This window comes from Falco peregrinus, chromosome 5, assembly GCF_023634155.1.
Source record: "Falco peregrinus isolate bFalPer1 chromosome 5, bFalPer1.pri, whole genome shotgun sequence".
In the NCBI taxonomy this organism is placed as follows: Eukaryota; Metazoa; Chordata; class Aves; order Falconiformes; family Falconidae; genus Falco; species Falco peregrinus.
The window spans coordinates 114,964,320-114,991,068 of NC_073725.1; the positions used below are offsets into that span (position 1 = coordinate 114,964,320).

General features: G+C 46.3%; 1 long non-coding RNA gene across 1 annotated transcript in view; it reads right to left on the reverse strand.

Moving 5' to 3' along the window:
- LOC114011467 (uncharacterized) overlaps positions 1-26,749 on the reverse strand; it is a 75,120-nt gene that overhangs the window by 8,636 nt on the left and 39,735 nt on the right. The gene's annotated exons all lie outside the window — the stretch shown is intronic.

A 26,749-nucleotide genomic window follows, 5' to 3' on the forward strand; every position in this document is an offset into this window, starting at 1 on the left:
AAAACCATTACAATCTAGGGGAAAGGAGATGGAACATAACTCGAATTCTGGCAACTTGTTTACAGCAGGCTGCAAGTTGGCCCCAAATTAAAATTCTGCTCATGGCAAGTGTTGAAAGCCAAGACCTCAAAGGCAGGCAATGTTTTGGGTGGGAGACCCATGGCATCAGCTTTTCCCCCCACGTTCTGCTGCTGCTGGGCCTCAGTCTGCCTGTACTTGCATTCTGGCCCAGCGCCTTTTCCCCTTCTCACCATGCATGAGACACAGCAGGCGGGGAAACCACCGGGGAACTGGGTCTGCCCTGTGGTGTCAGAGGGTGCAGAGGCCACCTCGTCCGTCCTGCCCCTATGAAACGCAGGGAACACGCTGAGGCAACCCCACTGCTGGTGTGATCCCACTGCGGCCCCTCCGCACTCGCGGCCCAGGAGAGGAGCTCCCGCCACAGCCCCCCGTCCTGCTGCGAGCAAGGCCCACATGTCTCAGCTGCTGTCAGTGGTGAAACATGCTCAGAAAAAAACCAGAAGCCAACTAGTTCTTCTCCATCATTCTCTCTTTCTGAATCCACTGGCTTCAAACTTCAAAGTACTGCTTTAAACTATTCCTAAAGCATGGGCTGTCCTGGCATTTGCTAGCAGACATTGTTCCCACAACCTTGCCAACACAAGTCTGTGGGCAGATTTCCATTGCACCCCAACCAGGAAATGTCGGCAACAGAATAATCTGCTCAAGTTTAAGTTGTTAAACAAAAACAATCACATCCCTCTTGGTTTTACAGGAAATGTGGAAAGCGAGCTAGACAGGGTGGAAAAAAAAAATGCAATCAAAGGGGAAAAATGACAACAAAGGGAAGGAAAGGCTGCATCCACCTTTAAAAGAGAACTTTGAAACCCCTGGGAAATACTGAAAAAGATGCAGCATTTCTGACACATTATTAAGTAATTTCTTAATTTCTTAGCTGGGCTAAACTCTTCCCCCAGCTACACACATGAAACCCCACTGCTCCCTTTCCGCAGGTTGAAGGCAGAAACGACTGGCATGAGTCAAGCCGATACACAACTGCAGACACACATGGTTTTACTGCAGCAGTTGTTATCTTAACAACTCCCACTCCGGCATCTTCAGCACATTTTGTTAAAGCAAACAGGTTCATGTTCTGAAAACTCCTGCACCAAACCTCTGTGCAGACTGAACTGATTTTTACAACAGAGTTCCACATCTCTGGAAACAGGAGCAGACTGACTTGGGAACGCAGACTGACCTTTATAATCGCTGAAGCCCAGCTGCAACACCTCATGCAGCGACACCTGTATAGTTTGCTGAGCCAAGGCACAACAGTTTGGCTGGATTCTCTCTTGCTTTGCAGTTTCTGACTGCAGACAGAAACATGGACGTGGAGCCCTCACTGAGAGTCTGAAAAGTGGACTGATAGGATCGGAACAGAAATCCCAGCCCATGATGGAAGCCACACTACCATGGCTCACTGCCACAGCAGAAATACCCCACAGTTTGTCAGGCACATACGGTATCATTTTCTGTCTTAAACCATCAGCCTTCTGAAACAGCAACACATGCAAGGGAAAAATAACCTGTTAACATGCACATGTTCCTATCCTTTCAAACTTACTGAAATCTTATTCCTTTCCCCAGATCCTCTCAAGTGCACAACTTCCCTTAGCCCAAGCCAGATGAACCAGCAAGAAATGAAATGAATCAGCAGAATGTATTTAATTCTCTTACGACAGACATGGTCAGATGTTTCCAGCACCAACCTATTACATGGCATTTTTAGTCCAAATTCCATTGGCAGTCTTACCTGCTACCTATGAAACTGAGAAAATTAAAATTGAAATTAACTGGATACTGTACATATGGCTCTTCTGCTCTGCTGAATCATGTTCTTGTGTTCAAACCAGGTAAAGGCCAGTTACCACAGTCCCTGCCTGTCCCTCCCTGATGCCTGTGCCGCACCTGCAGTCCTCCCAGGAACACACGGTCCTCCTCCCCAGCCCTGAACTCATCAGCAGTCCAAAGGTCTGGAGCATGAGGTAAAGCAATACCCAGTACAGATCTGATGTGCCAGAGCAACTTTGGATGCCAAGTAACATCTTCAGTTCCTAGCAGCATTATCACAACACTAATGTCCTACTTTCAGCAAACCCCGCCTGCCATTCACAGGAGAAAATGAAAGGAAAAATCACCAGACTACGCAGCGCCTTGTGAACCAAACCAGCCAAAGGTAAAAATAAGGTATTATTTAAAGAGATCTCTCCTGTCCTTGGGCAGAAACATTCATCCTTTTGCCTTTTTCTGTTCACAGCAACCTAGCACTGAATTGTTAAGCAGGAGTATGAGGGACCCCAGTCGTCCAGTGCTGCCTAACGGCATGATAGCAAAAAGAGGGCTATGCTGCTGCTAAGTGTGTTGATAACACGTTCAGACTCAGACTAATTTCTTTTGAGACATGTCTACATTCTGTCCACACCCAGTCCTGCCTATTTATTTTTTTTTTATAATCACAGGTGCCAGAGTGTCAGGGAACGAGACCGGGTGGAGGCCTGGTTTTATCTGGAGGCTAATGCTGCCTCATGTGAACCCCATTTTGATCTCCCACTTACGCTTCTTGAGAAACACAAGGATCGTGTGACTTCTGCTACACACCGCACAAACAAGTAAGGCGAGTGGTCCTCAGGAGCAGGCATAATCCTGCAACATCAATCAGACATCCATCATCTCCTCCGCTATACATCAAAAAAGAAGTTTAAAGAAAAATGACAAAGTGGGCCTAGGAATAAAATTAGATTAGAGTCTTTCAGTATTCACATCACATAGACTGATGGGTGTATACAAACATATATTCCAAATATTTGCAAGAACTAGTTTGGGGGTTTTTTACTCAAAAAAAAGATTCTATTGTTTAGAGGAAAAGGCTACTGGCAGGCAAAATGTAGACCAGACAGAAGAAAAATAATTTTAATGGCTTCACTGTTAGCCTGGGCATTAAACTTCAAAAGGAAACCATGAAAAGTAAGTAAACTACAATTTGGATTTTACATAATAACATAAAAATTAATCTTAACATAATAATTTAGAGGGCTTTTAGGACAAGGAAAGGGGAGGGAATACAACAAAACTTCAGAACTTAGCGAATATTCATTAAAGATGGGACTCAACAAAAAAGGAAATTTTATTGCAAACCATTGGTGGCTGGCTTAGTCCTTGCAATTTCCTTTTAATCAGCTGTGGTAGCGGTCACAGCTGGAGACAGGTTGTTGGGCGAGATGGCCCACAGGTCAGCCCTACACAGAGCTGGGTCTTGCATTCTTACAAATCATCATTTGAATAAATTAAATATAGAAAAGACCAGACCCCATGTAAGCAGCCTGCCCCAGCAGAGGGAAGTATTCAGTCAGAGCTGCTCCCAGCCTGACAAATCAACCCAGGTTTGCAAAAAGGCTTCCCCTTGTGACCAGGAACTGCTCTCACCCTTTGCCTCCTCTTGCTCAGACCTTGCTGGGTTTTCTCCTGAATGCCATTATTTCCTCAGTGCAGTGTAACTGCACTTTGCAGCAGATCAGATTTGAGTTGCAAAATGAATGCAATGTCAGTTTTTAATTTAAAAATAGCTATTTTAAGAGAACACTCTATCTAGGCAGAAAAGGCATTTGCTCTAACGCACCCCTGTGCAACTACAGTGACAATAGAAACTTGAAATAATACTGGGTACTGCAGCATTAGATTGTCCAAACATGTAATCGGAGACTTGGTATTTCTCAAAAACCTATGATACAATTATGCTAGACGGAAGGACAAAGGAAGAGCTGGTCAACCAAAAATCAGTGGCAGAGCTCAGCCAGGACTTGAGTTTCTTGGACTCCAGCCTGGCAGTCTGCGCAACTCCATCATGTGATTGCCTTGATCTAGAAGATATGCTGCAGCTTTTCCAGTTGTGGCCGTCGGAGAAGTGCTGCTCTTACTGAAACTGCCCTGCCTAGGAACTTGTAAAACATAACAGGCTAAATCCAGGCTTGCTTCCCATTGAGTGTGATGGGAATTACTTTCCTTCAGGGCTGACTTTGCTCTGCTGAATATTCCTAGTTTTACAGAAAAGGATCTTATCCCTGGTGTAATTCTGACATGAATTTGTCATTAAGGGAAACCGTAACACTGAAGCGCAGGTTACTTAATACAAGAAAAACCTTCCTTCACACACTGCCCCACCAGCACGCATAAACCCTAGTCTGGACATTTCTTTTTTTAAAATTAAAAGGAAAGCTCACCATGCATTGGACAATTAAGTTCTGGCTTCACTTGAATTCACCTACAAATGGGCCAGCCAGATATTTGCAAAGCTACTTTGGGATGTAAACGTTGGTCCGTGGAAAACTGAGCAGACAAACCTGGACTGATCTCAGCAAACTCATTTCATGTTGGCTAAGAGAACTTTCAGTGATGACAACTCCTAAAAACAACAGATCTGGGTTGTACTTGTGACAGAGAGCCAGCAAGAGCCAGCGCTGAGCTCCTGGGACGTCCTCCCACCCCCCGTCCCTTGCTGCATGTCCTTTATAGGCTCACTCGATGTAATAGCTGATCAGAGAGGCTGCGCAGTCTTTCCTGTCAGTTTTGTCTCTTCCCTTGAACAGCAATATGGTTTGAAATCTAGTTTACAGAAGGCAGAGCTATGTTTATACTTGTCAGAAGTTACCCAACTTGGCAATGGTTCTTCCCGTCATGCCCATGTCGCCACAGTCAACGCTGCAGAGGCAGTTCCAAACGCCAGCTCCAGGCCCGTAGGTATGGTGAAGAAGCACAGTGCGCAGTGCACATGCTATGTGTTTGCACTTGTCTAAAAGTGTTAAGTAGTAATAAAAGGTGGTGCTATGATTAAAATGTAAATCCGGAAAAGCCTAAAACATGACCTAATATTATTTCCAGGGAACTTTTGGGAAAATATCTGTAACTCTTTTTGAAAATACCTCCCTCTCTTCTAAGCCTTTGGTTTTGGAATACTCCTTATGTTCTTTTAAGACTCTCTGCAATTCACCCCTCTTTAATTTCCTTCCCTTCAGTCCTGTGCTATGAAAGTCACTGTGGCTGGGAGGCACTGGGCAACATTTCAGAAAGAACATGTACAAAGCAGCACTGCAAGACTGCTGCAGTGAGGCAGGTCAGCTGGATGGTCTATGGGGCCAACATGGGGACTCCATATTACCCTTTTCTTTCCAAGAATATAGGAGATTGAAGGCTTCCCTGTGCCTGCAAAACTTTTTCTTGCTGATCAAATCCTTAGGAGCGAGGAGCGGAGTTAGTGTGACCTGCCAAGCTGCTGACTCAGGGGTATTCACAAACAGCACTTCCAAGCAAAAAGGTGCAAATGCTGCGATGACCCCAGTGCCTCAGGATACTGAAAACTAGCTGGGAGGGAAAGCTGGCCATTAAGGTTGTGGGGAAACAGTTCTGCTGCAGAAGTCACTGGTTCTGTTACAAAGTGAACAGCTGCACTTTCCGCTTTCAGTGGCTGCCTGTTACTCGATTCAATCCATCTCTCTTCATCCACACCATTTTCTGCCTGACATACTTGTGCACCCCCAGGCTGCATGTAACCTTCTAGCTTGACTCTGGGTGAAGGGAAGAATTTCACCATGCCTTGCCAGTTTGTGTATCAGGCAGGGAGGAGGCCAGATCCACACACTCCTTCGTATGCAGGTCCCTCTTGTTCAGATGTGCCGCGTAAAGACGACACCTGAAGGCCAGTGCTTCTTACACCCCTTAGCTCTCTACTGGCTGGCTGTATAACACAGCCTGTCTTACCTGAAAAGACGAGCCTTTATTACACAAAACAGTACAAATCAGGCATGCAGCTGAAGACCAAATAGCTCACATTAGCGTCAAGTCACAGTGTGACATGGACTTCTGTACTAAGTGAAAATGTCACATGCTGGCTTCTGTTTCCTAACATAGAAGTGCATCAGCAGATTTTGACAGAAAATATGCATTGAACATCATATTGGTATTACTTCTTCATTTAAATAATTTTTAAATGAAAAAATGGTTTTGAAGGGAGGGTCCATCACAACTACTGGAAGGGGAAATACTCCACTCAGTCTTGGATGGGAAGAAAGGTGAGTTCAGAAAAAAATGGTCCATTCTATAACACAATCAGATCACCCCTGCCACATGTTGTCAAACCAGTCCTACTTGACTAATAAACAATAAAAATAAATATATTATCTTCCTTAGGCTTCTTACTCCATTTGCAGAAGGCAACAAGCAGGATTTTGTATGTTAATTTTGCAGTTTAATTTGTATTTTCCTTTTGGCCTATTATTAATCTCATAATCATCTCCTTTGCCTCAGCTCTTCTAAGAGGAATTAGCTGATGGAAGAGCAATAGTCCTGTCAAAGAGCTTCTTAAACCAAGGACAATCCTTCCTGTGAGACAAAAGAAACATTTTCTTCTGATGCCTGGGTTAAGGGAAATAGGTAACTATCAAATAAGCTGTTTCTTATTTATCTCTTTCCATTTCCCCAGCAGCAGCAGCCAGCATCCCTCTTCAGCCTATTGCTTCGGTGGAATTAAAATCCCAAAGCCTTACAGCAAATGTTGTATATCCTATAGTGATCCCTATACCTAGCATCATTAATTCTTGCTGGAGCATAACCAGAAAGCTCTCAAAATTGTCTCTGCAGTCACTGACGAAACAAATGACTTACTGAGAAGGGAATGTGTTACGAACACTGGTGGATTCTAGGTAGCCAGCTATCTCATGTAACGACCCAACAAATACTGGATGACGTAGCTAGCTGAGGTCAACACTCCTCACACAGGGTTTACCTTGACCAGCTACAGAGATATAATTATTCGCCATGGCTTGCTGTTCCAGTATGTTTGCTTGCTAAGGCGGACATTTCAAAAGATGGTATCACAGGAAATCAAAGTATAAAGGAATTATTTTTTTACTCTTACCCTCAAGCCCTCCTATGGCTGATATAATCAGTACAGCAGTGCTGTTTTGGAGGCAATTGATGATTAAAGCCTACAGAAGGAAGCACTTCAAATTATGCCAGGGAACACTGATTTTTCATGTATCTTTTGCCTTGTAGAGATGGCTTTTTGATGCTATGGGAGATGAAGTCAAATGAGATTTATATGTTATGGTATCAACCACAGGAAAAGGGAAGAAAACAGGCCCTTTGCTGTCTCTGTTATTAGGCATTCATGCCAGCTGGAACCACTGCCAAATAACTGTGGAAGACACCCCCAAAATCATCCCTCTGTGTGTGTGTGTGCGGAGAATACTAGCAATCAAATATTGTTCACATACGCTCTCTTCAGCTTCATCTCCCAGCCCCAGTTTCTAAACCTTGAGATCAGTATGTATGCTTGAGATGATTCTGATAAAAATCAACATGAAATGTGTTCTACAGTCTTACCCCATGGACACAAACTTTTAAAATTGCCTCCTATCCTGAAGGAATCATGGCTGTGATACTTTCTAACAGCAACAAGGAAAAGGATGGTGGCACTAGCAAACCTATAAATAGTTAAAGCAATGGAATCATTATAGTGAAATGGCAAAGACATCAATAATCTGCATAGACGTGTCTCTGGATTTGTTTTTTTTTTTTTTAATTTGATTGTTTAAATCTATGAACCCCAGCAACTTTTTTTCTTCTTCTTTTACTCCTCCTTCCCCAGTTGAACAATGTGCATGTTCAGGGAACATAAGGAAAACTGGCAGATGAAGGAAGTTTCCTCTTTTGTTCCTCTGAGGTGGGGAGATGTTGGGTCTTTGTGTGTTGCCTCCATGGCCTCCAGTGGGGAGCAGGAACGGAAAGGGCGAGGACCCAAGGACTGAATGCACACCTACACGGCGCTTGACGGAAGTGCCTGGATGACAGAGTTTTCATGTCACTCCTCCTTTCCATTCCCTGTACTGGTGATCTGCTACCACATAATCAGGAAATGTCTGAGTGATACAGAATTATCAGTGGTGACCAGCCTGACCCCGAGGCACACAAAGGCAGCTACAACATGCAGCAGTGGGGACAAAGGGGGACTATTAAAGGTACTTCAGGCCCTACACAGTTACCAAGTAACAATTTAACATCTGTTTTAAAATGACAGCTCTCTCTGCAGAAAGTAGGTCATTTCTTCACTGTCGAATTCAAAACAGACCAACCATCGCTGTGTTCACTTAAACCCAGTTATTCCAGCTATCAGACAGTTCCTACTGCTGTCTTAAGCTAAAATTAATTCTGTGCACGTTACTGAAAATCCTTTGAACAACCCAGTCTCAGAGGTTGTGTTCAAATCACTCCTTTGTCCCCGGGGATGACAGAGGACTACATCAACGCTTCCTGTGTGGTCCGTGGATTTACACGCAGAGACCAGGGCTGCCCGCGGGTGGCCCAGGGAGGTCTCTGGGGTGCGGGGCGCAGGGGGCAAACAGCACTCAGGTTCCCCAGGCTTCCCACTCTGACCTAAAGCCCGGATCCTCCTGCAGAGCTCCGGGCCACGCGCCCGGCTGGGAGCCACCACAGCGGGAATGCCCTTTCCAACAGTGGGCAAGGAGCCAGTCACCAGAACCAACACGGCTCTACCCAAGCTTGAAGAGTCTCCTGCAGCGCAACTTAAAAACAACCTCAAAAACAATTCTGGAGAAATGATTATGGCCAGCGTGCAGAGGGGTTGGTTCTCTGCTCTGCCGCCTCTGCTGAGGTCAAACTGATACAAGTAACCTTAACAAAAAGTAAGTCGGGCCCAAAGCTACTCTGTACAAAGGTGACTTCTCTAGCCCTCTGCAACACTGCCTCAAATCTGAACGAGAATGATTTGTAAGTGGCCCAAGCTCCCTTTTTCCAACACTGCCAGTGAAGACACAAGTCCATCAGATTGGTAGGACGACAAAGGAAAGCACAAGTGACTTCACTAAATCTTTTCTCTTGTCCCTAGGGCAATCAACCGCATAGTCCCGCGCAGAGAAGAAACCCACGTTTCTAAGCCTGGCTTTACAAGCTCGAGAAGTAAAGCTGTCTCTTGGGCTCCTAATCATACAAGGTCTTCACTTGGTCCTCTCCCTCTCAAACGGAAAACACCCCAACTTGACCCCTCATCTGACAGCTCATACCCTGTATTTTTATTGCTCCTGCACACACACAAGCGCTTGGCTGGCCGGAGTGCTAGGAACAGCCCACCCTTTCCCCATCACCGTGGTGGGTAGCTGGCTGCGGGTGGCGATGAATCGCAGTTGCTCTGAAGCTCAGTCTGATCGAGCAGGAGCCATGTAACGTCAGAGCACCTGAACAGGTCTGACTCCTCACGTCAGCTAATGAGCTTTTCATGGAAAGTTGGATTCTGTAACTAATTACATCTAGCTACACCCTTCTTATGACAAACACCTATTCCACCCTGTGTTTGCTTGAGAGAGATGACTAAGATGATTTGCTTGGAAAGAAACCAACCACAAAAGAGCATTTCCCTCCTGCTGTCTTCATACACCACATCTGATTAGTTTAATTTCCCTGTGCTGTTAAATGTCAAGTACTTTTGTTATGTGTACACTTATTTTTTTGAGTCTCCAAAGTGGACAAAAGGAGCTTGGGAAGATGATTTTTAAATTGTGCTCAAAACCTCCCCTGCTTGGAAAAGTACTTTTTGCCTCCTCCGTATGGTGCACTAATAGTTTGTAACCTATGCACAATACTTTGGACTCAATTTTCCTCCAATATTGTGGTAAATGTAAAGCTCCCAGGTAAGCCACTCAAGGCTCTGGAGGTGTGTGTGAAAGGGCAGTCACTCCCGCTACATGCAGCAGTGGCTGCAGACAGCCTAAAAGAAGGCTTTGATGTGGGAATGGAGGGGCAAACTCACGTTACTGGCCTGCTCATGCATCCGAGGGTGGGAAACGAAAGCGGGGCCGTTTCTGACTTGGCCAAGAAGCAGCATTATATTTGCTGCTGGTTGAGGAGGATCCATCCATAGACCAAGCATAACAACAATAGCAGCATGCCTCTTTCTTCTACTTAAACTTTGAAGAACCACCTCTGCAGGCAAGGAAACAATTTAGATCTCGGTGCCAGTGGAGCCTGCAGTCTGAGATGATGCTCACCCTACATACACTACAGGAGTGGGAAAAAATCCTGAGCAGGTTACTTTTCAGAGCAACAGTTTGTCATGCTCAGAGCCTGGCAGAACTTGCAGGAGGACAGTATAACCCTGCATGCCAGGGTACCCTAAGCACCCCACAGTTCTGGTCACAGTTTCAAACACAAGGTAATTAAATCATTTCAGTGAGTTACTACGTTACATAAAATAGACCTCTTGGAAGACACTGCGAATACACAGAGAGCAGCAAGCACACTATAAATCCATTCACTGGCTTAGTTCTCTCTGACTTCTTGATAAAGACAAACTCCTGAACTCAAGGCAGTTGCAGCCATAGGCTCCAAAGGTTTGCTGCTGTGCAACACGCAGCCATCGAGACTGCTCTCATGCAAACCAGGCACATGCATTTTCCTATACAGCAGCTTCAGCCTGACAGCACCAAAGCAGGAGCACCTTCTTCTGCTTGCTCACACCTTGGGCTGCACCCAGAGGACACTGCTCTCTTCATTCAAAGGCAAGCAAGCTGGGGCGGAAAGCAACTTCCAGATCTTTCTGTTCCACTCCTATCTTATTTCCAGATTGTAACAGAGGCAGATTTTTCATTTCATGTGAATTCCCTTAGGCCTCTGCTGTAAGGACTGAGGTGCTATTTTTTCCTTCTTCCTTGAATACCCTCAAAAAAGGCAAAAGGCATTTGGTCCAGATAAAAAAAAGGTACAAGCTTGAAGCAACTCTGTAAACACCAGTACATCTGTGGGATGACAATGATACAAAAAGATGAGAACAGGCCGTACCACCAGATCAGCCCAAAGGTACAAGCCAAGGAAAAGACCAAAGCACAGCTATGGAATTTGCAATTCATGTTTGTTTCTTTTGAAGCAGAGAGGCAAGTACAGTGCAAGTACAATAGTGAAAGGTGAAGGAAAACATCACACAAATGGGAATATGACCTAGAATTAAAAACTGATAGTCTAAACAAGGAACAGACAAGTTATCTGCTGAACTTTTTGGTCTCCAGAAATGAGAAGGATGCTGACAGTACCCACAGGGTGCCCTGCGGCACACAGAGAGACCACAGAAGGATGGCCCAGTGCCATTACTGTGCATGATGCTGCAGGAAGCATTAAGCCCCTACTGCTGAAGGATGCAACTGAAGCTGTGTGCAGCACTGTCACTCCTTGCTTTTCCCTGTCAGGCTGCAGAAAAGAAACTAAATGAGTTCTTAACACCATCCAGTCTCAGTCAGCCCGCCTCCAGACTGTCAGGTTTCTGTGGAAAGCCCATTGCTCCCTGGGGTCATTTTCACTGCACTTCAGCTCTTCCAGGAACTCAGACATGCTGACAGCAGTCCCTCCTCTGCCAGACACCCAATCAGAGCACCGACTGATGTTTTTCTAAAGAAGCTAATTGAACATGTCTTATTAAAAAGAAAAACAAAAAAAAAAAAAAAACAAAAAACCCAACAGCAAACCAACCAACACCCACTGCTTTGCTCTACAGGCAAATTCTACGAAACACAGAAAACCCAGAGGGCAAGACACTAGGCACAGGATCAGCTGGAAATACTGTTTAGGGAAGCACAAAAAGCTAATGATGAGCTTTCCTTGGGGTCTGGAAGGGACATAAGACCCACACCTGGCCTGCACCTTACACTTTGTTGAAGGGGTGTCTCAGTTCCAGGATCAATGCCTGGAGAAGTGCTAAAATGACAGTTTTACACACACTTTTCAGTGTGAGCTGTGGGGCAAAAGATGACTCAGAATTCACCATGTGACAGGAATTGCTGTTCACTACACAAACCCATTCGCAGTGATTAGCACACTGAAGTGGTGAAAGTAAGGCCAAGGACACTGAGCACACTCTGTATTTGTAGAGTTCCAGTTGCCCTCTCTGTACTGTAGTAACTCGTAAAGCAGCCTGCCTTCCTGCTGCCCCAAGGTTCTGAGATTAATCCCAACGTTACAAATACATCGAGCACTGCAAGGCTGGGAGAGTCATACTCTGATTACCTAAAAACTGTGAGGGAATATACCCCTTGGATATACAAGATGATTCCTGTCAGTCCCACCTATGCTCTTTACCATCCCACTCAGAAGTGGAAGGCTACTCCTGAAGGGACCAGAGCACACATGGGGCTGAACAGGAAGGCACTCATCACGCACCAGCCATGGTTTTACAAGCCTGGGGACACCAGGTCCCACAGAGCTATGCTGCTCTTGGAACCCAAGCTGGTATCACCGTGGCCATGTACTGAACAGACACAAAAGCTCAGAGTAGCTCCCATTCCAGCATCTCTGCAGCATGACTTGTAGTATGCAAACACTTCTCCAGACTTTAAAAAGAGAATAGGTTGCTCACTGCTATAGGTCACAGGTATGGAAGCAAAGATGGAGCAGATAGGAAACAAGCTTTGAAGCCTCATACACACCATAGCTCTCACTTCAATGGCAAGATAAATAGAAATATAGCAACATAACACAGTTATTTATAGCAATTGGCTTCCTACAGATTTTTCATCTGAGGTTTTCTAAAGGGTTTATGAAAATGTGCCCACTTCAGCACAGGCGTAATTTTATCATGACTAGAATTAATCTTTAATCCACATATTGATGCACAAGTCACTAAAGGATATATAATAATCACTCCATACATCCCTATCCCACAAAAAGACAGCAATTCATTACGAGGCAGCACCTCCAAACTACAGTTTGGAACTGGAAGCCAGGAAGTGTTCACAAGGAATTTAGGGAGGTGAAACACATTATCCATAAATGTAGGCTGGACAGGACACAAAATTATTGCTCATTTTTTTATATTATGTTGTCTTGGACACTCTGACTCTAAATGTACCTATCTGTCATCTGAACAGAGGGTCTCCAATCCTGTGCAAGGTGAAGGGCCCAGGCACAGCTGAAAGGCAGATAATATAATCATCAGGTTGAAGGATGAACAGGGTTGAGACATCTTCTTCAGTGTCTCCCTGATACCTTCTATTTGTGGGACGTAATTCAACAAAGGCTTGTGCAGCTGCCAGAATAATGAATTCTATTTAAATTCCTCCAGCAGTCACAGCTAGAAAACAAATTCCTAGTATTTCTAGGCAGAAAACACCACAAATGGCAGCAGATGTGGTTGCTCTCCCCAGGAAGACCTAGGAGCAGGCAAGGAGAGCTCAGTGCAGATGTCCTCACTGCAGCAGATTATCCAGCTGCACAGGCAGCAGACTGCACTGCACTGCGTGTGCTCTCCTGCTCTGGTCTGCAGGCAGCAGAGCTACGTTGCTGAGCACCAGTAGGTCCCTCCTGCCAAAATGAGTCATTGCTGGTAGGGTGCAAACCAGGCAAGCACATTCTGTTTGCATCTGGGCAGTTTTAGAGGCCCAGTATTTCCAGCTGTGGGGTTAGTGAGGGCTGTGACAGCTCAGGTTTGGCCTCTGCATGGTATTTACTGTTATCACAGATGCTTTGCACAGCCTTCAAGCTGCTTAAACACCCCCTTTGGACTGAGAAGCTCCAATGAAGACAACTGCTAACGTGTTACTCCAGGATATTGTGTTGCCCCAAACCTTTCACCTGCTTCTGTTCCCTCCAACCTTCTATCAGATAGTCTCAAGCAACAGGAGAATAAAGTAACAAATGAGTAGGCAAACAAATACGGAGAGATACACAGTATCAGGAGAGAATTAATACATTGGCACCAGATCATGTTGGAACCCTATGGTGGTGTGAATAATTTTGGAACCTTCCCACCCACTGCTGAGCAAGAAATCTGCACAGGTTTTCCCCAGACCCCACTGGAGAGCCAGTTCATAGGGAAAAGCTCTTCCAATGATGGCGCTAATCTCAGATTGGACAGACGTCACCCACAGCTCACGAAACAGGGAGTCTCATGTCTTCTGCACCCTTCTTGGGTCACCACAAAGAGACCATACAGTCTGTAAACATTATGCTGCAACTATTCCCACTTTTTTCAAGCTGTTCCAAACTCCCTCCTGTGCCAGCCCCTGCTGCTAGTCTGCAGGTTCCATGGAGTCCAGCAAGCAGGATTTTCCGCCGCAACTCTTGGCATGACAATGTGGCACAGAGAACACCCAAGAGAGGGAAGGGCAAAAGCTGCTTTACTCCAGGAGCCAAAACAGCATGTGGCACAATTCAGTTAGCCAAAGTGCCGCAGACAGCCAGTCCACATTGCAGAGGACACAGCCACGCTTGGATTCTCAGTCCCAGGCATTGCTCATCGCTTGCAAGGAAACTTGCTCAGGCAAGAATAACTATGCAGTTACTGTCTGGAAGAGAAGGGGTTTCTCTGACAGGACAAAGGAACTTCTACAGCAAAATATCTGTATGTTTAGGGAGGGGTAGGATCTGTTTGCTTTAGGACACCAGTTTCCCATAGGTTTCCTATGAAACTGAAGCTGAACACCATCTTTACCCTTCAGATTAGGTAACAAATTCATAAAAAGTTAACTCATTGATAGCTACTTTGAGGAATCACTGTGCAGCTTGTTTCAAAGCTAACAGACAGAAAAGCTGAGAGTTGTTTCACCTTTTGGATACATATGTAATAAACAAGTTATGGGCAAACTTCAAACCTACCTTTCCTAGATGGAAGTAAATAGAAAACGCAACAATGGATCGATCAAAAAATCACTCAAGACTTCACAAACTAAAATGATAATTGCCCTACTACTCTACCACTGATCTGCGGTGGCACCAAGAAGTTTGTATCATGACAAAACCCCCTATCTTGACAGCAAGTAACATCTGAAACGCAGGTTCTATCCATGTAAGTATTAGCTGCTGAAACTGCATATACCTGAGTGAATAATGGCATATGGCACCTGCACCTACTTATGCCGGTTGCAGCAATGGAAAGAGAGAGAAGCAATACAGATTTTTTTTTTTTTTTTTATTAACTTGGTATAGAATTTCATGGCTTCCCTCAGCTCCATCCTGTCTCTTTGCTGCAGCAAAGCAACAAGTCACAAAACCAAGCAGGAGTCCTGTGTATTTTAAACATGTGCCTGCATCCCAGAGGAGAATATTTGGTGAAGGAGGGAAAAACTGAGACAGGAAAGAAAAAACTACTTACACTGTTCTAGCTACTTTCAGGCACAGCGAAGACACGCTAAAAGGCCTGGCAATAATTCCATTAAAGCACAGCACCTACAAAGGACCTGAATATATTGCTCTCCCAGTCCCTCAAAAGGCCTTTGCACAGAAAGGTAACTAAAAAGAAACTGAACCTGTTAGGAGAAAAAGGAAGATTCCTGATGAAGAGTCTACGGACAGTCTTTGAAAGACAGCTGCTAAGTGTGTGCATTCCCATTCATCAGAGCCTGCATCGACTACGCACCAGCAAAACCTCAGGAGACCATGAAGAAGCCATGACAAGGAATCACCCTTCACTAAGCATTCACCCTTGTGGTATGAAAGCTCAACAGGGAGGAAGCATCACGTTCAGGGAGATGGGCTGAAGAAGGGTGGACTCTCCTGAATTCAGGATTTCAATGCTTCCAGGTGAGCCAGAAGCGTGCAGGATGCCCTCCGCACCATGGGCAGGAAGAACGCTCCCTGGGGGAAGCTTGCAGAGCTGCTCCTACCCATGGCACCGGGCAAGTCCCATGTTCTGGTTTGGCCGCCATGCACAGCCCCCACTGCACCTTTCTTCCACGCACCCCCGGCAGCAGGGGTCTCTGCCCGCATCTTCCACATAGTTACGAGAGCACAGCACTGCAACCCTTCGGTTATCTTTCTAGGAAAGAGCTAAGCCTTTTGATCTCCTACCAAAAACTAAAAAGCAAATTAAATGTTAATAAAACCTTAATAAAGAGCTACTCTTCTGCATTTTAATTAGTTGTTCACAGAACCCAAATACATCTAATATAATAAGAAAATGAAAGGCAACAAGGAAGTTGCTATGGCTTTGATGAAAAAGCTACTCCAGCAGCATAATCCTCGGAATCCATTAAAGTCTTTTACATGAAGAGCAAGAACAGCTGCCTCCCCCCGAAACATGAGCATATGCTTCTTCCCAAACCAAGGGCAGATGCAAGCCGAAAAGATTTTGGTAGCTCTCATTTTATGAAAGTTTCTCCACGGTGGAAAAATACACAGGAAAAAAAACAAGAAATGGAGAAGAAGAAAGGCTCAAAGCAGCATCAGAAAGTCTGATCAAATACTGGAAGCAGAATCATAATAAACGTATGGGAAGAAAGAGGTCTGTGGGCTGACTGATACCATAGAAAGGCATTAAATGTAAAAGCAAAGAAAATCTGCTATGATGTCTAGGGGAAAGCTGATGGCGTTGAATGAACAACATCTGAAGACAACACCTTTGCTGGCCAGAGCACAACGTGGCAGAGCTGTGGTTATCAGCTGGAGTCAAAAAAGAACAGCAAAACTCAGAGTTGGAACAGAGTTCACAGGACTTTTAAAAAAGCAGAACTAGAATCAAAATCGTGTGCAGAATGATAAAGTCCCAATAAAATTCATGGCACTGACGACGTCAAGGCCTGAGGGACCCATCTGGCCTGGCCCAGGAGAAAGCCAGAAAATGTAACTCCTTGCCTCCTCTCTTTGAACAACTCGCAGTAGTTAGCCCACCTTTTCCAGAAAAGCAACCCTTCCATCAGTAACATCTGGTAACAAAACCAGAAAAAGCAGGCGCTACCTGCTGCCTGCAGCTTTGCTACAGTGACTTATAGAAGTATCTTGGAAGCCAATATCCAACTTCAACACTTCCTCCACTCAAATCTCTGATAATTTGAAGTCGACCCAGAGCAACTCAGTAACTGCATGTAGCAGACGTATTTAAAGTCCAGCACTGGGAGTAATTCACTCCCCCCAGGCTGCCAGCAGCATGTGAAATAATTTTATCTTGTAAATGGGTAGTAAGAATAACATTAATTTGTCAGTGTCATGCTGACTGTTTTCCTTAGAAGGTCTACAGGGCTTGGGAAAAAAGCTCCCATTGTCTCCTGCTTTGGAAGGAGGGAACATGCAGTGGGACTGAACCTGAACAGGCAAACGACTGATGAGAGCCACAGCACTGGGAAGCAGAAAGTGTGGGACAGCAGCACACGCCAGGCTCAACCTTGATTTGCTGCTTCTTGTTCCGTTTATTCAAGGTCATGTGGTTGTGGGAGGTTTCAGGGTCTTGAAATCTCTGAGCTTCTGGCAGCCTCTCCAGCCCCTACCAAGGAGATGATGACTGATGGCGGGAAATTTTGACCTTTTAGCTCCATATCCTTTTTCTAAATTCCTGTGGTCGCTACTGGTATCTCCTGTGTAGCAAATTCTTTCTCTCTCTCCCCCGAGGAGCCAAACAACTCACTGTAGTAGAGCTCTGAGCAGGCCCTCGTGGCTCTGGTAATCTTCCCAGTCCCATGGCGTGACTCCAAACTTTTGCCCCCTGCCGCCGGGGAGCCCCAGGTCACTGGACGAGCTCTTTGCCATCCTTGGAATGGCAGCGAGAATTCCCTGAAGCGTCCCGTGGGCCCAGGCTGCAGTTCCAGGAACTGGCGGCTGCTGACTCGGCTTGAGCTCTTCCTAGAACTGCCGGGTCTTCGCTCACCCCTGGGGCGAGGGGCACGGCGGGGAGAGGGTGGAGGAGGGGGAGGACGGATGATGGGAAAGAGGCCATGTTGCGCAGACTCTTCAGCTCTCCAGACATTCCCCTCTCCTTTTTCATGTGAGTCCCAGGAGGATTATTTTTACCTTCTTTTTAAGTGTGGGGACGAGCCTAGCAGCAGCCTGCCTGCACTGGCAGTGGCAGCTCCCACCTCTCCCCCCGCTCGCCTCCCTGGCACTGCCTCCCCACTCCTGCTGTATCTCCCGTTTGCTTTCAGTAATTCCAGCTCCTGGATTTGAAAATGATTCTGCAAGAGGTGGCAGCCATGCCTGGGTATCACGCCACAACTCCTTTCCGAGTGTCAGCCTGCGTTATACCGGGAAACATCAGCAGTAACATGTACCACTAAGAAGGAAATTTGCCACAGGAGGGTGGTTTAAGCTAGGCTGAGCCTAACACAGGACATCTGTGCTACATCTCTACAGCCCCCTGAATGGCGGCTGGGTGCAAAGGCTGTGTGCTGCTGCAGTCATGTCATTGTGCTTCTGACAGTGCTCGTTTTATCTAACAGATTTTCTATGTCATGGCTATCCCAAGCACTCACACAGAGCCACCTCGGCTCCTACCTCCCCTCCAAGCAGCTGTGTGTACAGCCCATCACACACCTAGCTATAAAGTTTATTTCTAGGGAATAGATGTCTACAGCGTGAGCCAGACATGTCTGGAACCAAATTCTTTTCTTAGCTAATCACACACAGTTTCTCTTGCTTCGAGAAAACTGTGCCAAGATGATGGAGGAAGAATTTGGCCCGCAGTCCAGCTACTGCCCAGCACAGCACTTAGCTGTACGCAGGCTTGGGGTTTTCAGAAGGAAGCTCTCTGAGCACCTGGCTGAAGAATAACAGCCAGAAAACCCCAGAACACAGTCGATAAAAACTAGAAGCTGAAAGAAAGTAAATAAACTAAATGGGTTTTCCTGCTCTGACAGCCCAGGTTTTTCCTTCAATCATCTGCGCTGCAATGAAAGGTGATTATATTGCTCCATTTACAGAGTTTTTCCTGGCCTGTCCCCAAGGTCACAATACAGTGTGTTTATTTGATTTTCGTAAGGTCAAATAAGTATTTGGGTAACACAGAAAGTTTACTGTGGACTTTCACCTTTGGGATCTTAAACCAAAGCGTGACGGTTGCAATGAAAAAATATTTACTGCTGTTTACATATATTAGGGGGGGCTTTTGAAAGAGGGAAGGCTTTCAGTCTCATTCCACATCCTTCTCAACAGCTTTTCAAAGATTTATTATACATGAGGAAAGAGAAGCAAACATCAAGATCTAGACTTTACAGTGTTCCCAGAACACATTGCTGATCCTCCTGAGTGACTGATCTCAGACAAGTCAGGCACATCCAGGGAGTTATTCACACTGATTTGTGTGGAAGAATTCTAAGCAATCAGTACCGTTATTACCAATCACATACCTGGGGCTACTGTGTTCACATACCAGTCTAAATACGTGGGCAGAAGCTGCAGTTAGCAAGTCAGGTGCAACACCACCCTTTCCATGGGACCCAAAAGACCACTGGCATGGCTTATCAGCTTCCTTTATCTGGAAAACTCAACTTGGGACTTCATGTAGTTTGTGAAAACAGGCCATCAGGCACACACACTATCCAAAAGGCGTTTTGTCCTACTCTCCACATCCCCCAACTCCATGGTCTATTTGGTGATAGTCCTTTTTCAGTTTGTAGTGGCCACAGAAATAGTCAGAAATCAAGAGGACCGGGAGCCTGACACTGGTCCAGAACTGTGTCTCACTTTTCCAGAAAGAACAACTGCAAATGAAACCATCTCTCCCTACCCAAGTGGAGAACGACTGGCAAAAATCCATGCTCCTGAGACACCTCCAGAAATCAGAACACACCACATGGGGAACAACGTGAGCTGATGCTGAAGTTGCACCAACACTGACCCTGGACAAACGTGCACTGGTTTTGACCCAGCAGCACAATGACTGCAGTGACCACACGGGAATACAGAGTTCAGCTTCCCTCAGATCCAAGCCCCTTTCTGATACAGAAAAGGAAGAAAAGACATGATAAAATACACACCAGACACCAGAGTTCACCAGAGGCATCATCAAGTTGTCTTACACCAGTGGTTTTCAAGCTGCATCCTGAGAACTTGGGGGTTTTCCATGGATTACTGCTGACATCCATGAAAGACGACTAATTGGAGGAAGCCTACTGTCAGGAGGACTTTCTGATGGAAAGTTTTGAGTTAGTCATGTTGAAAGTGTTGACAACCACTACTTTAGGTGATGAGTTGCAAACAGTTTCTCTGAGTCTTTTAATGCCTTGGGTGGGAGCCGACAGGTGATGTGATGCTCTTTCTCCTCCCACCTACATACTGAGCTACATCCACTCCTTCCTAATTTAGCTCCTCCTGTAAAATTCCAGGCTAAATTAACTCTTGCTCAGGCAAAGCAGGTTAGGTCATTTTACTGATATGAGAGATGAAAGATGCAAGAAAACCATTTTTTCTTTCTGTTTAGAAAACCAGCTTTTTTTTGTCGTCACTCATCACTCAAATTCTGCCAGTCAAAACAGTGAATTTTTGAATCCCTGCAGCAAAATATAAGAAAAACAAACCAGATGTGATTCCACCCTCCAGGCGATGCAAAACTGCACGAACTACATAACCCTTCCTTCATGTACTGACCTCTTAATACAGAGTGTACCATCACTGCTGCCAATTTGCCCATGTAGCCATACTCCAGTCTGAGAAATGATTGTCCTTAATTCCTTCTCCACAACTTTAATTGTGCTGCTGCTTTGTCTTGCCCACTACAGGACCACAAAGCTTCCACCTTTTCTCAGACAATGGCTGATAAGCTGAACAAGATGTTCCTTTCTTCTTCGTTCTGGACGTACTGTTTCTGCAGCCATCAAGGCCTAACTGCATAAACTATAAATAATATCTAACCCTCAAGATGGTGATTAAACTTGTTCATTATTGCTACAGTATCAGACACACCTGCCTCTTACACTATGTTCCATGTGATGGAGGTGTAAGAAAGCAAGCATCTAGAAGAGAAGAGCAGGTCTGCAATAGGCTTTAGGAACTACCCCCTAAATTCCTGATGAGCCAGAGCAGGATTTGGCCCCAGCACAGAGGATGGAGCTCCTGGCATCCTGACCAGCCCTCCGTAGCCCTGCCAAGGACAGCAAGATGCTGTGAATGTTCACTGAGGTCAAAGCAACCCAGGGTGTACTGTACACCCAACAGTTTACAAAGGGCTTGCACACATTCACACACAATGTAATGCACAGAAAGGAGTAAACAGTCCGCCGTTAGCTGGTGCCATGGAAATTCAATAAAATACAGAACCAAATGTAAAAACCATACTGATTCACACATTTTCGCTGTTTTCTTTCCCCCTGTTTCATTCAGGCCATATTCCGCTCAGTCTCTTCTTTCACAGCAGTTGCTGTTTTCACCCTTTTTACTCCCTCCATTGTTTCCACACCTTTTTTGTTATAATAAAGTAGCTCCTCAGTTGATTTCTAGACTTCACACATTCCCTCCCCCATTTTCCACAGGGGACGTCCAATATTGCTTCTTTCCCTTTTATTTACCCCTGTTTTCTTCTGGTCCCAACACAAACGCACAACCATGTTCCAAACTAAAAGGAACAGCCACTGCAAATGCAGTCAGTCATCTGCCTGACCTCATACCACCACTTGGCCCAAAACCAACAAAAAGCATCTTTCCCTTTCTTGCTGTTCTCCATGCCCCTCCCTATTTAGAATCAGAGAGTAACAGAATTGTTCAGGTTGGAAAAGACCTTTAAGACCATTATGTCCAACTGGTAACCCAGCACTGCCAAGTCTACCATTAAGCCATGTCCCTCATTTCCATGTCTTTTAAACACCTCCATGGATGGTGGCTCAACCACTTCCCTGGGCAGCCTGTTCCAGTGCTTGACAATCCTTTCAGTAAAGAAAATTTTCTTAACATTCAATCTAAACCTCCTGTGGTGTGTTTTAACGCCATTTCCTCTTGTCCTGTTGCTTGTTAGCTGGGAGAAGAGACCGACCCCTCACTGCCCACAGCCCCTGTCAGGTCGTTGCAGGGAGCGATAAGGTCCCCCCTGAGCCCCCTCCTCTCCCGGCTGAACACCCCCCGTTCCCTCAGCTGCTCCTCACAGGACTTGTGCCCCAGCCCCTTCCCCAGCTCCGTTGCTCGTCTCTGGACACGCTCCAGCCCCTCAGTGTCTGTCTTGCAGTGAGGGGCCCAAAACTGAACACTGGATTTGCGGTGCGGGCGCACCAGCGCCGAGCGCAGGGGGATGGTCACTGCCCTCGTCCTGCTGGCCACACTGTTTCAGATACCCGCCAGGATGCTGTTGGCCTCCCTGGCCACCTGGGCACAGTGCCGGCTCGTGTTCAGCCGGCCATCAACCAGCACCCCCAGACCCTTTCCTGCCAGGCAGCTTCCCAGCCCCCTGCCCGAGCCTGCGGCGCTGCGGGGGGTTGTTGTGACCCAGCTGCAGCACCCACCGCTGAGCCTTGTTCAGCCTCACGCGGTTGGCTTCAGCCCATCGGTCCAGCCTGTCCAGATCCCTCCGCAGAGCCTTCCTGCCCCTCAAGCGCACCCACACTCCCCCACAAGCTGTACCAGTACCCTACGTACCGGGGCTGCGCTCGATCCCCTCGTCCAGATGGCCGATGAAGGTACGAGGCAGAGCTGGCCCCACACGGAGCCCTGGGGAACGCCGCTGGTGCGCGGCCGCCAGCAGGATGTTGCTCCATTCCCCACCGCTCTTGGGCTGGGCCAGCCAGCCAGCTTCTCACCCAGTGAGCAGCGTACCCATCCACGCCAGGAGCAGCCAGTTTCTCCAGGAGAACGCTGTGGGAGCTGGTGTCAAAGGCTTTACTAGAGGCTGGGTAGGCAACACCCACAGCCTTTTCCCCATCCTCTAAGCAGATCACCTGGTCGTAGAAGGAGATTGGGTTCGTCAAGCAGGACCTGCCTGTCATAACCCCACGCTGGCTGGGCCTGATCCCCTGGCTGCCCTGCACATGCCCCGTGGTGTGATCTGCTCCATCCCCTCCCCCGGCACTGAGGTGGGGCTGCCAGGCCTATAGTTCCCTGGATCCTCCTCCCGGCCCTTCCTGCAGGTGAGCGTCACATTTGCTGACTTCCAGCCACTGGGGACCTCCCTGGTTAGCCACGACTGCTAGCAGATGGCTGGAAGGGGCTCCGTGAGCACTTCTGCCAGCTCCGTCTGTACCCTTAGGTGGATCCCATCTGGCCCCATAGACTTGTGCGTGTCTAAGTGGTGCAACAGGTCACTTGACCACTTCCCCTTGGATTATGGGGGCTTCAGTCTGCTCCCCGTCCCTGCATCCCAGCTCAGGGGGCTGGGTACCCAGAGAATAACTGATCTTACTGTTACAGACTGAGGCAAAGACAGCATTAAGTATCTCAGCCGCTTCCTCAGCCTAGCCACTGTTTCCCCTCTGCATTCAACAAAGGATGGAGATTCTCCTTAGCCCTCCTTCTGTTGCTAAAGTATTCATAGAAACACTTTTTCTTGTCTTTAACATCAGTAGCCAGATTAAGTTCTACTCGGGCTTTGGCCCTTCTAATTTTCTCCCTGCACAACCTCACAACATCCTTGTAGCCCTCCTGAGTTGCCTGCCCCTTCTTCCAAAGGTCATAAGTTCTCCCTTTTTTCCTGAGTTCCAGCCAAAGCTCACTGTTCAGCCCGGCTGGTCTTCTTTCCCACCAGCTTGTCTTTTGGCACATAGGGACAGCCTGATCCTGCAGCTTTAAGATTTCCTTCCTGAAGAATGTCCAGCCTTCCTGGACCCTTTGGCCCTTCAGGACTGCCTCCCAGGGGACTCTATCAACCAGGCTCCTGAACAGGCCAAAGCTGGCCCTCCAGAAGTCCAAGGTGGTAGTTCTGCTCACCCCCCTCCCTACTTCTCTGAGAACAGAAAACTCCATCGTTGCACAATTGCTGTGCCCGAGGCTGCCTCCAACCATCACATCACCCACCAGTCCTTCTCTGCTCACTAACAACAGGTCCAGCGGTGCCTTCCCTAGCCAGCTCCCTCACCAGCTGTGTCAGGAAGTTATCTTCCACATGCTCCAGGAATCTCCTCAACCATCTCCTCTCTGCTGTAGTGTATTTCCAGCAGACGTCTGGTAAGTTGAAGTCCCCCACCAGAGCAAGGGCTAGCAATTGTGAGACTTTTCCCAGCTGCTTATAGAATATTTTCTCTTCATCCTGGTTAGGTGGTCTGTAACAGACTCCCACCATGATATCTGCCTTGGTGGCCTTCCCCCTGATTCTAACCCATAAGCACCCAACCCTATTAACCATCATTAAGCTCTAGACAATCAAAACACTCCCTAACACACAGGGCTACCGCACCACCTCTTGTTCTTTGCCTGTCTCTTCCGAAGAGTTTATAGCCATCCATTGCAGCACTCCTGTTGTGTGAGCCATCCCAAGTTTCTGTGATGGCAACTATGTCATATTTTTCCTGCTGCGCAAGGGCTTCCAGCTCCTCCTGTTTGTTGCCCATGCTGCATGCACTGATGTTGATGCACCTCAGTTGGGCTATTGATCCCACCGACTTTTGCGAGGCAGAAGCCCTAATTCCTACACGATCATTCTCAGGCACTTCCGTGGTTTCTAACACATCAATAACCCTTGTGCCTTTGCTGCTGCATGGATCTCTATCTCCTGCCTCCACTGAGGTGTCAAAAGGAAGAACCTTGCTAGCACACTGTCCCTCAAACACTGGTGTGCTGCCTGCAGACTGATCTCTAGCAATCCTGGGTTTGTCCCTTTTCCCCTTAAAATCTAGTTTAAAGCTCTGGGTTCTCAGAGTTTGAGCACAAAAGCAACTGAAAATCTGTCCAAACAGACACAGCCCATTTCTCAGTTAACTCCTTCAGCCACCGGTAAGGTAACACCTGTGTTTTTCCAGCAAAGCACTCATGTCACAGGCTCACCTCTCAGGGCTTAATTCTATACACATCGCTAGCAAGTATTTTTGCCCAGCCAGCATAAAATGCAGAGCCATTTCCCAAAGAGCTAGTTTCCAAAGAGGGTTTTGATTGCCAGGATTTGCCTTTGTAAATACTCAGAAATCTCCACTTGCCTGTTTTTGTCCCCCAGCTCCAACTATCATAGCTGGGCAGTCATATGATTTACCATACTAGTCTCTCCTCTACTGCGACAAACTGCAGTTCACCAGTGGGGCTGCTAGGACCAGGACTTGGGAGAAAAAAACCTTGAAAACCCGATCCAAGAAAATTGTATCAATACTCAGTGATGGCAGTGTGCCAGTGCCAGTTACTTCACTGCCAATCAGTTTATCAGAAGCACTGTGTGCTCATCTTTCAAGCCCTCTCCTGTGTCTCCCGGTGCCCCACCTTTCCTTCCTCCTCTGCAGAAATATCTGGGTGGCACCTTCTCTTTCCACAGCACAGTCTAAGTAAGAATGTAACATAAGTAATTCTAAGTAAGAATGTAATATAAGCTCGAATTAAAATGCAGGGGAAAACACAGTGAGAAACCACGGTATAATCTAAAGTGTTAAGGTGCTTTAGGTCCAGACCAGAGCATCTTCTCTGTTGCTCAACATGGAAACATTGAGCTAGTGCCTATCTGGAAGGGCAGAAGGCAGCTGGAACAGCACAGTGTTGGAAAGCTGCATCCATTTCTCCTCCCTTTCTTAGGAAGGCTGGGGAGCTTAAACTACATCCAGGAACTCTATCTTCTCTTTTAACATTCATCTGCCACCAGCTTTTTTGCAACGCAGTCCCTCCCATCCTCCTTCCTGCTGTCACTTCAGCCAGCAGCCAGGCTCTTCCAGGAAACCAGACAAGACAAGAGTAGAATCACACATCTGCCAACCACCTGATCATACAGCAGGGGCAAGGGATTGTAAGAGGAAACTAATTTTTTTTAAAGCAGCTTTTTACTGTTTCTTAGGATCTGGCTTCTGGGTAGAATGACACACAAAGAAACTCTTACAACACATATGAAGTGAGGAATTCAGATTAGGGAAGTACAGAGAGAAACAGAGACAGCTCTGAACCAAACTTGAAAACTTGCAGATCCTCAAGTGCATGCTGTAAGATGCGAGCAACAGGCTTGTACTAGGAACTAGAAGGAAAAAACAGCCCTGTTTAAATGCTCCTATTTGAGGAGCTGCTGAACACTCAGTTTTTAATTTTTTTCCTTTTTTTAACATAGATGATCTCAACGATTTTAACACTTGAATTTGAGGTAGGAGGAGGAAGCAAACGACTGCTAAAATAGCAAAGCAGCTCAGATCTCACCAGGGACAATCCTGAGTAACTGACGGTGAATGGGAAAAATGAACTCACATGTTTCAAAGGGGTGAATTTAACTCAAACATCTTAAGACCAAAAAGAGCTATAAATTCTTACGCCATTAATATCTCATAGACTTGTTTTCAATACTTCTCATTCATACTGCACCCATATGTAGAAAGCGTGGTAATGCACTTTCATGGTCTTAAATCTCAGAAGGGTTAAATAAGAGCTGGTGAAAAAGACTGTAACTGTAACAGTCTGAGTAGTGGTATTGCCTTGTGCACTGTTGGGAATGGTTATTTACAGGTCGCTCCCCACAACCATCCTGAAGAACAAGTGATCAGGGATTACAACTCTTAGGACTCTGAGAAAAACTTGCATTTCATTTACTGAGCGAAGCTTTCCAAAGCTGGTCATAAAGTTCCCTTCATCTCCTCCCGGATCATGTGCAGCCAAATACAGCTACACCAGAGAGTGCCTTTGCCATCCTGTCCAGAGGCTGGGATTCAGCTCCTAAACTTTCAAAGGCTGCACAATGTTCATAAGTGCACAGGGGGCAAATACGCACTGACCTGAACTGCAGAGCTAGGAAATATGAATAAAACAGAAAATACGGGACAGTTTACTAAAGGTTTGGTCTATGACTCAACAGTTTGTGAAGTTTGCCCATGAAAGGCTGGCAACCTGAAACTGATGTAAAAATAGTGTC